This window comes from Triticum dicoccoides, chromosome 3B, assembly GCF_002162155.2.
Source record: "Triticum dicoccoides isolate Atlit2015 ecotype Zavitan chromosome 3B, WEW_v2.0, whole genome shotgun sequence".
NCBI classification, from domain to species: Eukaryota; Viridiplantae; Streptophyta; class Magnoliopsida; order Poales; family Poaceae; genus Triticum; species Triticum dicoccoides.
The window spans coordinates 25,876,009-25,887,530 of record NC_041385.1 but is presented as its reverse complement, the minus strand read 5'-3'; the positions used below and the strand labels follow the sequence as shown (position 1 = coordinate 25,887,530).

Here is an 11,522-nt window from a genome sequence, read left to right as displayed (position 1 = left end):
GAGCCACTTCTCTGCCTTCCCCTTCCACCGATCAATGTGGTCGCGGCTCTCCTCGAGGCAGCTTGGCCGGCGGTGGATCTGGAGGTGGTTGGGGTCGTGGAGGGCAGAGGAAGACAAGGGACCCGTCCAGCCCGATGCCGCCGGCCGCTCAGTGCCAAACTCGCGAGGCAACTCGAGTCAATTCACTCGTGCCGCGTTGACTTGGCCCGGGATGGAGACGTCCCTGCAGGTGTTCTTCAGCAGGGTGGTTTGCAGCTTGTCGTGCTGCCTTCTTGTAGTTATCTATATCAAACTGCAACGGAGCTGGCTTCAGACTTTAAGCTCAAACTGAATGAACCTGCAGGAGATGAGAGCAGAGGGGAGGATCTCATCTCAGACGGTGGAACTACCTCACCTCACAAGTCTGCATCGCTGTCGCCGTCGCCCTGCACGCGCACCCTGCACGCGGATGGATCACTACCTCTAGCATATATAGAGATGATATGGTCTTGGAAGAAGAAGGCGTGATGGAGAGTACCATGGTGCCACGGATCCGTGACGTGGCGCAAAGATGATGCTAGCTACCAAGGCAACCAATGGATGGAACTGGGGGAGGGAAGAGGAGGAGGAGGCAGCCAATAAATGTAACGGGAGGAGGCGGAGTGACATTAGGGGGTGCGTTTAATTAAGGTTGCCCGATTCCGATGAGGAGGGATGCGTACGAAACAATTAATGTAGGAAGGCTCGTTAAGTTTCGGGCTAGTACTAACAAATAACAAATCAGTTGGTGGTTTCCATTTGTTGTGAATGAATCACGTTTGTTAGATGGAAGCGTTCCTACTCCTCGATGAGGAGCCGCGTTGGTTTATATTGATTAGGGACAGGAATCGCCCCTGTCTTGGCTTACAAGGCAAGACCGATCGTTTCACGATTCGGTTGTTACAATAAGAGGAGATAGATACGAGAGGGAGAGGGAGAGATGGAGTTTGTTGAGATTACAAGATAGTAGATTCTATCTCTATTTCTAACACCCTCCCTTAATCTCAACTATCCTATGTTAAGATTTCTCTTGAACTCCTCAAATGGTTTGATGGACAATGCCTTAGTAAAGCCATCTGCTACCTGATCTTTGGATGGAATAAATCTGATGTCCAGTTTCTTCTCTGCAACCCTTTCTCTCACAAAATGAAAATCAATCTCAATGTGTTTAGTTCTACCATGAAACACTGGATTAGCAGAGAGATAGGTGGCTCCCAAATTATCACACCATAAGCATGAAGTGCGGTGTTGCTTAACACCCAACTCATTAAGTAATGATTCCACCCAAATGATCTCAGCAGTTGCATTAGCTAGTGACTTATATTCAGCCTCTGTACTTGACCTTGAAACTGTAGCCTGTTTCCTGGCACTCCAAGAAATAAGATTAGATCCAAAGAATATTGCAAATCCTCCAGTTGACCTCCTGTCATCACTGCACCCTGCCCAGTCAGCATCAGAAAAGGCACTGACAAGAGTGGAGCTAGAACGTTTAAACTGGAGTCCTAGGCTTACAGTGTACTTTATGTATCGTATGATTCTTTTAACAGCTGTCCAGTGTACAGTAGTAGGTGCATGTAGATACTGACAAACCTTGTTAACAGCGAATGATATATCTGGTCTTGTCAGTGTCAAGTACTGCAAGGCACCCACAGCACTCCTATACCTCGTGATCTCTTCTTCCTTTAGAGGTTCCCCTTCAAAAGCTGAAAGTTTTTCTGAAGAGGATAATGGTGTAGGTGAAGGCTTACAATCCTTCATCCTCATGCGAGTCAGAAGCTCAGTAGCATACTTTTCCTGATTCATTACTATGCCATCTGGAATCTTCTTCACCTCAATGCCCAGGAAGAAGTGTAGATCACCAAGGTCTTTCAAGGCAAATTCTGAACTTAAATCATGAAGTAGAGCATTAGTGGCATTTGATGAAGAACTGGCAACTATAATATCATCAACATATATCAAAACAAATATGATTGTATTTGCCTTGTTATAGATGAAGAGTGACGTGTCAGCTTTAGATGCAACAAATCCAAGACACCTTAGCTGAGAACTTAACCTTGAGTACCATGCTCTTGGTGCCTGTTTTAGGCCATAAAGAGCCTTATCAAGCTTACACACATAGTGGGGTGTTTTCTTGTTTTCATACCCAGGTGGTTGTCGCATGTAAACCTCCTCTTCCAGAACACCGTGCAAAAACACGTTCTGTACATCTAGCTGTCTCAAGCTCCATCCCCTGGAAACAGCAATAGCTAACACAAGCCTAATAGTTGCAGCTTTAACAACAGGACTAAATGTGTCCTCATAATCCAGACCATAACGCTGTTTAAAACCTTTTGCAACCAGACGTGCCTTATACCTGTCAATCGAGCCATCTGCATTTTTCTTGATTCTATATACCCACTTACAGTCAATAACATTTTTACCTCGCTGCTCAGGTACAAGATGCCACGTTTTGTTTTTCATGAGTGCAGAGTACTCTTCATCCATTGCACTTTTCCACCTTGAATCTTCAAGTGCATCTTCCAATCTAGTCGGCTCTCCTGCAATACATAACATGCCATAGCGTATAGTACCATCTGTTCTAACTTTTGGATTTTTTATACCTTTCTGAAGACGAGTTGTGACACGCGAGACTGGTACTGACTGTGGCTGAACAAGCGATCGTGCCACAGAAGATCCAGATGATGCACCAGATTCTCTGGATCCACTTTGCATAGCTGATCCGCTGCCTGATTCTGTGGCCTCCGGTGTGTTCGCGTTAATACTGGCAGACTCTGTAGCCGCAGCCCCGCACGATGCAGAAGATCCTGAAGACGTCGCTGTCACCTGAACCGCACGCGATCCTGAGTCAACCGCGCGCGATCCCGAGCCGACCGTCTCAGGCTGGAAACCGGTCGTGGTGGGCCACCCGCACATGGGACGCGGAGCCGACCCACTGTCCGGCGACGTGGCGTGCTGGCGCTGGCCTCTGGCGGGCGCGCGATCCGGAGTTGATCGTTGCACGTGATCCAAGGACGCCAGGCGCTGCGGCGTCGCAGGTTGCGCCGGATCTACCTCGTGGTTTGCGCCTGCCTCTTCTTCTTCCAACACATGCAATATAGGGCCGTTTTGTGCCAAATCTTGATTGTTTTGAGCACCGTTTTCTCCTGCGTTTTCTCCATGACCCTGCACATGAACAGATGCACCACTAGAACTGATTGAAGTGTCATATTGGTCAGTACAATCATCGCCCCCTTGCTCAAAATTCCGAAGGTTTGGAGGAAGAAGAAGGATTTCTTTCTTAAGAATGGCTCCGGCGTTAGGGTGAAGAGAGGTAAAAGGGAAAATGGACTCATCGAAAACAACATCACGGGATACATAAACTCTGCCAGTAGAGACATCTAGACATTTTACTCCTTTGTGAATAGGACTATATCCCAGGAAAACACATCGTTTGGAACGGAAAGCAAGCTTGCGTGAGTTATATGGCCTTAGGTTAGGCCAGCATGCACAACCAAAGACACGCAGAGACTTGTAATCTGGGCTAGTGCCAAAAAGACGTGTGATAGGAGTCTCAAACTTGATGACTTTGCTAGGGAGCAAGTTGATGAGATGTGTGGCAGTTAAGAATGCTTCATCCCAGAATTTTAGTGGCATAGATGCATTTGCGAGTAGAGCTAGGCCTACTTCAACAACATGACGGTGTTTTCTTTCTGCTGAACCATTTTGCTGGTGCGCATGGGGGCATGCAACATGATGAGAAATACCAAGTTGCTGAAAGAATGAATTCAGTTTCCTGTATTCACCTCCCCAGTCGGTTTGCATGGCGATGATCTTAGTGTCTAGTTTTCTTTCAACAAGATTTTTAAAGTTTGTGAAAACTTGAAACACTTCAGACCGTTTCTTAAGAAGATAGATCCATGTAAACTTGCTGTAATCATCAATAAAGCTTACATAATATGAGTATCTACCGACTGAAGTAGGAGCTGGCCCCCAAACATCTGAGAAAACTAGTTGCAAGGGTGCAGTAGATATGCTAGTAGATACAGGGTATGGAAGTTGATGGCTTTTAGCCTGTTGACATGGATCACAAATCGACTCACTTATCTCATGAGAAACAGGAAGTTTATTCTTGCTAAGGACAAATTTAACAATGACTGATGAAGGGTGACCTAATCTACTATGCCACTTGGATGATGAAGGCTTGATAGCGACAAACGCTCGTTTATTCGATGATGATGACGAAGATATAAGTGGGTAGAGACCTCCCACGCATTTGCCCCTAAGAAGGATTCTCCTCGTATCCAAGTCCTTTACCAAAAAGAAATAAGGGTAAAATTCAATAAGGACACGATTATCTAAGGTAAATCGATGAACGGAAAGAAGATTTTGTGAGGCTTCAGGGACATGAAGAACTTTGTTTAGATGCAAGGTTTTTTTAGGGGTTTTAACGATTGAATGACCAATATGAGCAACTTTCATACCAGAACCGCTTGCGGTGTGTACTTGATCATGTCCATGGTACTTCTCCTTGAACGTCAACTTGTCCAGCTCGCCGGTGATGTGATGTGAAGCACCGGTATCTGCATACCAGTTCGTGTCGACGCCATAGGAGTTGGTGACCATGTTTGCACTCTTCTCCTCGGGTTCATCTTCATCATACCTATGCCAACAATCACGAGCACCTCCTGGATGATGTTTGTAGCAGATTTGACATTCTGGATAATCATGTTCTTGCTGCTGTCGTTGTTGTTGTGGGCGACCGCGACCACCTCTGCCGCCGCCGTGGCCACCAGATGGAGTCGGGGAAGGACGCCTGCCACGGCCGCGTCCTCTGCTGCTGCTGCGCCCGCGGCCCCTGCTGTAGCCGCGTCCGCGCCCCCTGTACGCCAAATTTGCAGTGGTTTTGAAACCCCCGTCAGGCCCATCGCCAAGCATCTCGACTCGCTGATCGAACGCCGCGATCTGAGCAAACAGGTCATCAACTGTGATCTGGTTCTTGATTGCGCCAATAGCTGCCACAACAGGATCATACCCTCTGTCAAGGCCGGCGAGAACATAATCCACCATCTCTGGATCCGAGACGGGACGTCCTGCCGCTGCGAGTTCGTCCCCCAGGTTCTTCATCCTGGAGATGTAGGCGCTGCTGGACATGGAGCCCTTCTTTGTGTTGGTGATGGCAATCCGCAGATTGGTGATGCGAGATTGGGACTGCGAGGAGAACAAGGTGGTGATGGCAGTCCAGAGATCAAAGGTTGTCTCCTTGCTCGCAACCTGGGCGAGGATCTCCATTGACAAGGAGTTCAGAAGATGACTCAGAACCTGTTGATCCTTTGATATCCACTGTGCATACAGCGGATTGGGCTCCGTGGTGACGGTTTTGTCCGTCTGCTCTCGCTGCACCGTCTTCGGTGGCGCGACGTCTGACCCGTCGAGGAGGCCGGTGACCTGCGCTCCTCGCAGGCCCGGCATGACCTGTGCTTTCCACAGGATGTAGTTGGTTTTGGTAAGTTTCTCGGATGGTAGGGCTCCAAGGTTGAGGATGACGGTGGATGAGGACGACATGGCGATGGCGAGGGTGAACGAGGAAGAAAGCTTCTGGCTAGATCGATGGGAAGAGGATGGCTCTGTATACCATGTTAGATGGAAGCGTTCCTACTCCTCGATGAGGAGCCGCGTTGGTTTATATTGATTAGGGACAGGAATCGCCCCTGTCTTGGCTTACAAGGCAAGACCGATCGTTTCACGATTCGGTTGTTACAATAAGAGGAGATAGATACGAGAGGGAGAGGGAGAGATGGAGTTTGTTGAGATTACAAGATAGTAGATTCTATCTCTATTTCTAACAACGTTCACGTGAGATTAGTTTCCATTTGTTGTGAATGAATCACGTTCATGTGAGATCTCCTCTCCCTTTACATCTTCCTTCTTTTTTTAATTGTTTGGATTGCTTACTCTATATGTCATGTGGTAGATGGTATCCACAGGAGATCGTCCATATCTATCCTTGCATGCATGCAACACGACCCCGAGAGGACGAATACCATTGCCATGCATTCTAGACCTAATTTACCTACTAATTAACAAGCTTGCTTCATATGACTCCTACCTAGTAAATTTTATTTATAATGCTATTAGTGCATAGATTATAGACAAACTTTAATTGCTTTCTATCTTTTATTCCTATCTATCTGCCTATTCACAACTGCCAGCCAAATAATTGCTTTCTAACAAAGATAACAGATGGAATCTTGAAGATCACAGTTGCTTTTCCACATCAGTATGATAGATGGATAGCTAGGTGTCTATATATTCTTTTCATGCACCAGTTATCATTATATAAACAAACACTGAGTAAATGATTGAGCGAGTTGAAATTCATTCATTCATTCATGGAGTAGCCATTTGATTCATTCATCCAATCCAATCCATTGGCATGCACTGACCAAAATTACAAATCCAAATTTTACAACGATACATATGTATGTAGCAGTAGCACTACCTCTCTGAGACGAGACCTTTCAACATATATCACACCATTCCATCTAAATTTTACAAACACCCGAGACACGACACCCAAGGGAGAAAACAAACATGAAAATGCCTATATGTTATCTTAGGAGATTCACTCGCCTCGCCCTTCTTGTATTTCAATCCATCTAGACCGAGGGAGTTCTACCTGTTGATTGCTGAGATACGTCGATCGAGCGAGTTCCCCCCGCCTTCAACCAATAGGGCCACCTCCTCGCATGCACATCTGGGCAAGTCCCAACCATTTGCTTCCAAGCCATGTCGTATTCAGTCAGATGCATTGGTTGCTCACCATCATCCATCCATTCAATAACACGCAACCTGACGGCCATAGCAACAAGGAGAAAGAATCAGTGACCAGAGCAACTTCACACAAGCTAAATCTTCTATAGTGAGTGATAAAAAAGGAAACTAGAAAATCTCACACAAAGGTTTAGCTGATACTATTATAAGGAGACGGAAAAAACAACAACATGCTTTGATCAGCCAGTCGTTTAAAACAAGAGGGACCCTGCCTTCAATTGTACATAAGCTAGACAAACTAATGATGGAATCCAAAGTGTTGGCAGCATTATCTTTGCCAAGCTGGTGGCATAGCTTTGCCACAAAAGTACTACCAGCATGAACTTCACAAGCAAAATGTTTTATAGTGACTGATTCAGAAAAACACTAGATAATCTAACACCAAGTGCAGGCTTATACTGCCACGAGACGACAAAAAACAACAGCATGCTCTGCTCAGAACCAAAAAGGAGGGAAAATCATCCGTTGAGCTAGGGAAAATCTAGTTTTGCTCTCGAACTAATGTACATCTACGTGGCTCATGTAAATCTAATCAACATTAATATTTCAGAATAAATCCATTGAGCTAGGTGCATTCCTGTTGGCTACTTGGTTGGTTCGTACGTTACATGTTGCATGACCTTGGATAACTCAACGTAGCACCTTGAGCCCGTTGTCGTCCAGGATCATCCACAACGAGATGCCCTGAAGGTTCACCAGCAAGGAGAGACATTTCTCTCAGGAAATAAACAAAGCCCGACATATATTACATTCCAGCAAACAAGACAATAGTCGTTGTTCCATTTCAGAAAATAAAGAAGTAAGGATAAATGCGACAGCAGGTCACTACATCAACGTCGGGGGTGGGGGAGGAGACTCACCTATGCAAGTTTTAACCGACGCCGGTCATCACCACCGCCGTGGTTGCGGCATGGAGAGCGAAATCACAGAAAGCGCCACTGTTCCCGTACACCTTCGCCGTCATCTTGTATACGATGGGGCCAACCCTCAGGCGGGCCCAGTGCTCGACGAAGTTGCTCATCGATCTCAATCACTGCAGCAAACATACATATTTTTTTTTCCATCAAAGGGCCAACACCATGTATCAGTTCATGTAGTGGTGATTATCATGAAATAAAATGCTTAACCATACCATACTACACAAGTCAGTGAGATGAGAGGTGTGGTGGTGGGTGACAAACTAACTAGCACTAGTGTCTACTAGAAAGCATTTTGTCACCTGCTTATTTTTTACTGGAAACTTAAGGACAAACGATAAACTTTAAGACTCCCAGGTTTAGGTACATTATGTTGAGTTGGCAGGTACTCCCTCCATCCCATAATGTAAGACGTTTTTGACACTATGTCTTACATTATGGGACAGAGTAGTAATAAACATTTTGAAGGATCCTAGGTAAGATGCACAGCAGAAAGCTGTCATGTTGCACAAGGTCCAATCATAGCAGCAGTTGGATGCTACAGGAGCTACAACATACATCTCGGCTCAATCTATCAGCACTAGCAAAACTTCAAAAATCCTTGAGATTTGTCAAGCGTGGGACAAAGAATGAATGAAAAGAAAATCAGGGGTGGCCTGTGCTCATGATCCTTGCATGGTCCCCAGGGTAGCACAGTGCTAGGCGATGACTCTGCTAAAGTGCAGAACTGAGTTCTGTAGCTTTCAGTTCTTTAGAAGGAAAAGACAGCTGCCATGAATGAATACAACATAGAAAACAAACATGGGAAAGCTCTTTGAGAACTCAATTGCAATGATGACCCATATGGGCAAAAGCAAAGCAGTTCACTTATGCCAAATGTGATGATCCATGACCAAACCTCATGTTACTTGTAGCCATACAAAAACTTGTAGGGGAGGAGTTCCAGCGTAGGCCCAAACAAATTAGAGCTTACCACCTATGCCGGGGAGGAAGAATAATCGAGGCCACCAGAGAGAAGTCATCGGGAGGCCACCTTGGGGTGGGCATCCTCACCAGATCGGAGCAGCTTTTCCTTTAACCAGGTGGTAGCAAACAACACACAACCTACAGTGTTGCTGCAAGAAAAAGCAGCATGTGATCAGGGAATGCAATGAGTTGTTAAAGTACGCTTCAGCAAACATGGAAGCCAGCAAGCATGAAAAGGTACATCAGTCTAACAAGAACCCATGAGTTGGAAATAACCAAAAAACTTCTACATAAGTAGAACAAGGACGAAGCTTCGGTTGAAACATTGGCAATTTGCTCTCAACTAAACGAGCAATGTAAATCATTGCCAAGTCACAAATACATACAACTTCTCAAAGCCACAATCTTTAGCCAATTGAAATCCTACATCACTAGCTAGTACTCCCTCCGTCCCAAAATAAGTGTCTTGAGCTTAGTACAAATTTGCACTAGAGCTAGTACAAAGTTGAGACACTTATTTTGGGACAAAGGGAGTAGCTACTAAACTTTGGAAGAAAATCACATAGTTTAGTAAAGATTAAATCCAGTTAAACATGAAATCAACTAGAAAATCAAAAATCTGTTGAAAATGTATAAGCTTGAATGCTCAAGACTGAAGACTTGCAAATTTATTGCAAACGGAAACTAATTATCACAAGTTGCTCTTTTCCAAAACATATGATGGGAACTTAAATTCGGCATATGAGCAATCGCATATCTTGGTGATGACTAATGAACAAAACAACCCTCTCCACTGGAAATTACAAAGACCACTGGAACTTGCAAAGAGCAATGTGTATTGTCAATCAAACAAGCTATGTTAGATTCTATATTGCCAAACAAGGAAACACCATTCATGTAACTCAGAGAACATTCATATCTAAATAGTACCTCACATTATTCGACAGGATGGTAATGCCTTTGACATGTTAAGGCAAAAGAAGTAGTGCTGCTATTACAAAATTACTATACATACAGGTTGATGTTTTCTCATACCTGTGAAATATATTCTTTACTTCAAACTGATGAATTCATCCAGTGCTCTCTTCACAAGCTCATAAATCATCAAATAGCCCTTCTGGACCATTAATATTCTCCCCCCAGCAAGTACCTGGGTGAAGATATCAAATCAGTAACACACAAAAGTACCATTGAAATAGATAGTATTCTGCAGCTACAGTAAAACAATCCTTCCTGAATGGCTGCAAGTAGTACTACTTCATAGAATCAACTGAGAAAACAAAACCAATGTGTTACAATTCAGGTACACGTTTTTCAGTTCGGAAATAAAGTTTCGTTGTTGGAAAGTGGAACCAAGCTAGCCAATATAATCTGATTCCAATACATTATTTGCAGTTGAGAATACTGGAAGCAAACAAAACAGTGCCAATTTACAGGATACGCACGAAAGAGGAAGGTTCTGATTAACAAACAATTCAAACTGCATATAGGTTTTCAAACGGCCCAAACCCAAATTGGCTCTAATTCTATCAGGTAACTAATATGACTGAACAAAGTGATTCGCATTCAAAATCACATCACCGACCAATGCAATCCAAAATACAATCCACGGCACCACTTTGTCATGCTCGCAGCCGAACACACCAACAGAAGTCCATAGGACAAACAATCATCTGTGCCTCGAGCTCATCAAGTCACAATACAGTAAAACTATCCTTACTGGATGTAGTACCAGCAGTAGTACCAAAAGTCCCCTTCTATTCCTGAGCTCATTTGAGCTCGCGGTGAAGAGTAAATTCCCAAAAAAACAAAAAAATCTGTAATTTTTTGGTGCAACATTCGACAAATGTTCTCAGTGCTTTTTTCATCCCGAAATCACATTTGTGGAAGTCTTGGTACAAAAATCAGCACTCCAAAATGCTTTCAAAAAATAACACTCTGGGAGCATCTTTTTGTTTTTTTACCACGGCTTCCAGAAATGTCCTCTTATAATAATTTTTTGCAAGCACACAAAACATTTGTCAAAGTTTGCAACAACAAAATTCAGAATTTTTCGAGTTTTTTTTACTATTTTTTCGATTTTACTGTTCACTAGAGAGCATTTGAGCTTGGGAGTAGATACTCCGCGTCCCAGTAGTATTACAAATGTTTACAAACAAACTAACAAAAAGAATAGATGTATTGCACGTCTACAAACTTTACAAATCTAAAAAGGCCAACAATTTAAGCAGAGTACATCCTGAAGAAAACGATTTTTTGTCGAAATAGACCACCGGCCGAACGGAATTGTCAAAAAAGACTCCTTCCGGATGAAAGTGACAAAAAGGACCCCCTCGACCGTGGCGGCAGGCGCGCCAGGCGACACGTGGCACCTGCCGCCACGGCGCGAGGCGGCAGGCCCTGCCGCCACGGCGTCAGGCGGCACGCTGCGCAAAACGGGATACGACGTTGGCGACAGAACGGGCTGGCCTGGTGGGTCCCTGCCGCCTCAGGGGCTGGCGGCAGCCCTGGACATGTGCTGCTGCAGCGGCGTCGTTCCAAAAGAGTTAAAGGCTAGGGAACGGGAACCAGTTCAGTCAAGTGTATCTACCAACTATATCTATCTAGCGGCCTGGGCTTTGATCAAAAGGAGTCCAACATGAAACGGCTTCAAATCGGTCTCTCTGATTCTATGTGAACCAAAGGCGAGAGCAGTGGTACGTTTAGGCTGCAGGGCTACCTAACTCGAGACGCTTCTTTCCAGGACTTTTTGCTTTGACTGGGACATTGTAAAATAGATCTGTCCGAACGGAGTCAATGGCGCTAGATCTT

At 44.7% G+C, this 11,522-nt stretch overlaps 1 long non-coding RNA gene across 1 annotated transcript; it reads left to right on the top strand.

Annotated features, from left to right (window-relative positions):
• Positions 1 to 111: 111 nt before the first annotated feature.
• LOC119274490 lies at positions 112 to 813 on the top strand. Its single transcript, XR_005135182.1, has 2 exons — positions 112 to 229; positions 344 to 813. It is a non-coding gene; the product is annotated as an uncharacterized LOC119274490 (long non-coding RNA).
• Positions 814 to 11,522: the final 10,709 nt, after the last annotated feature.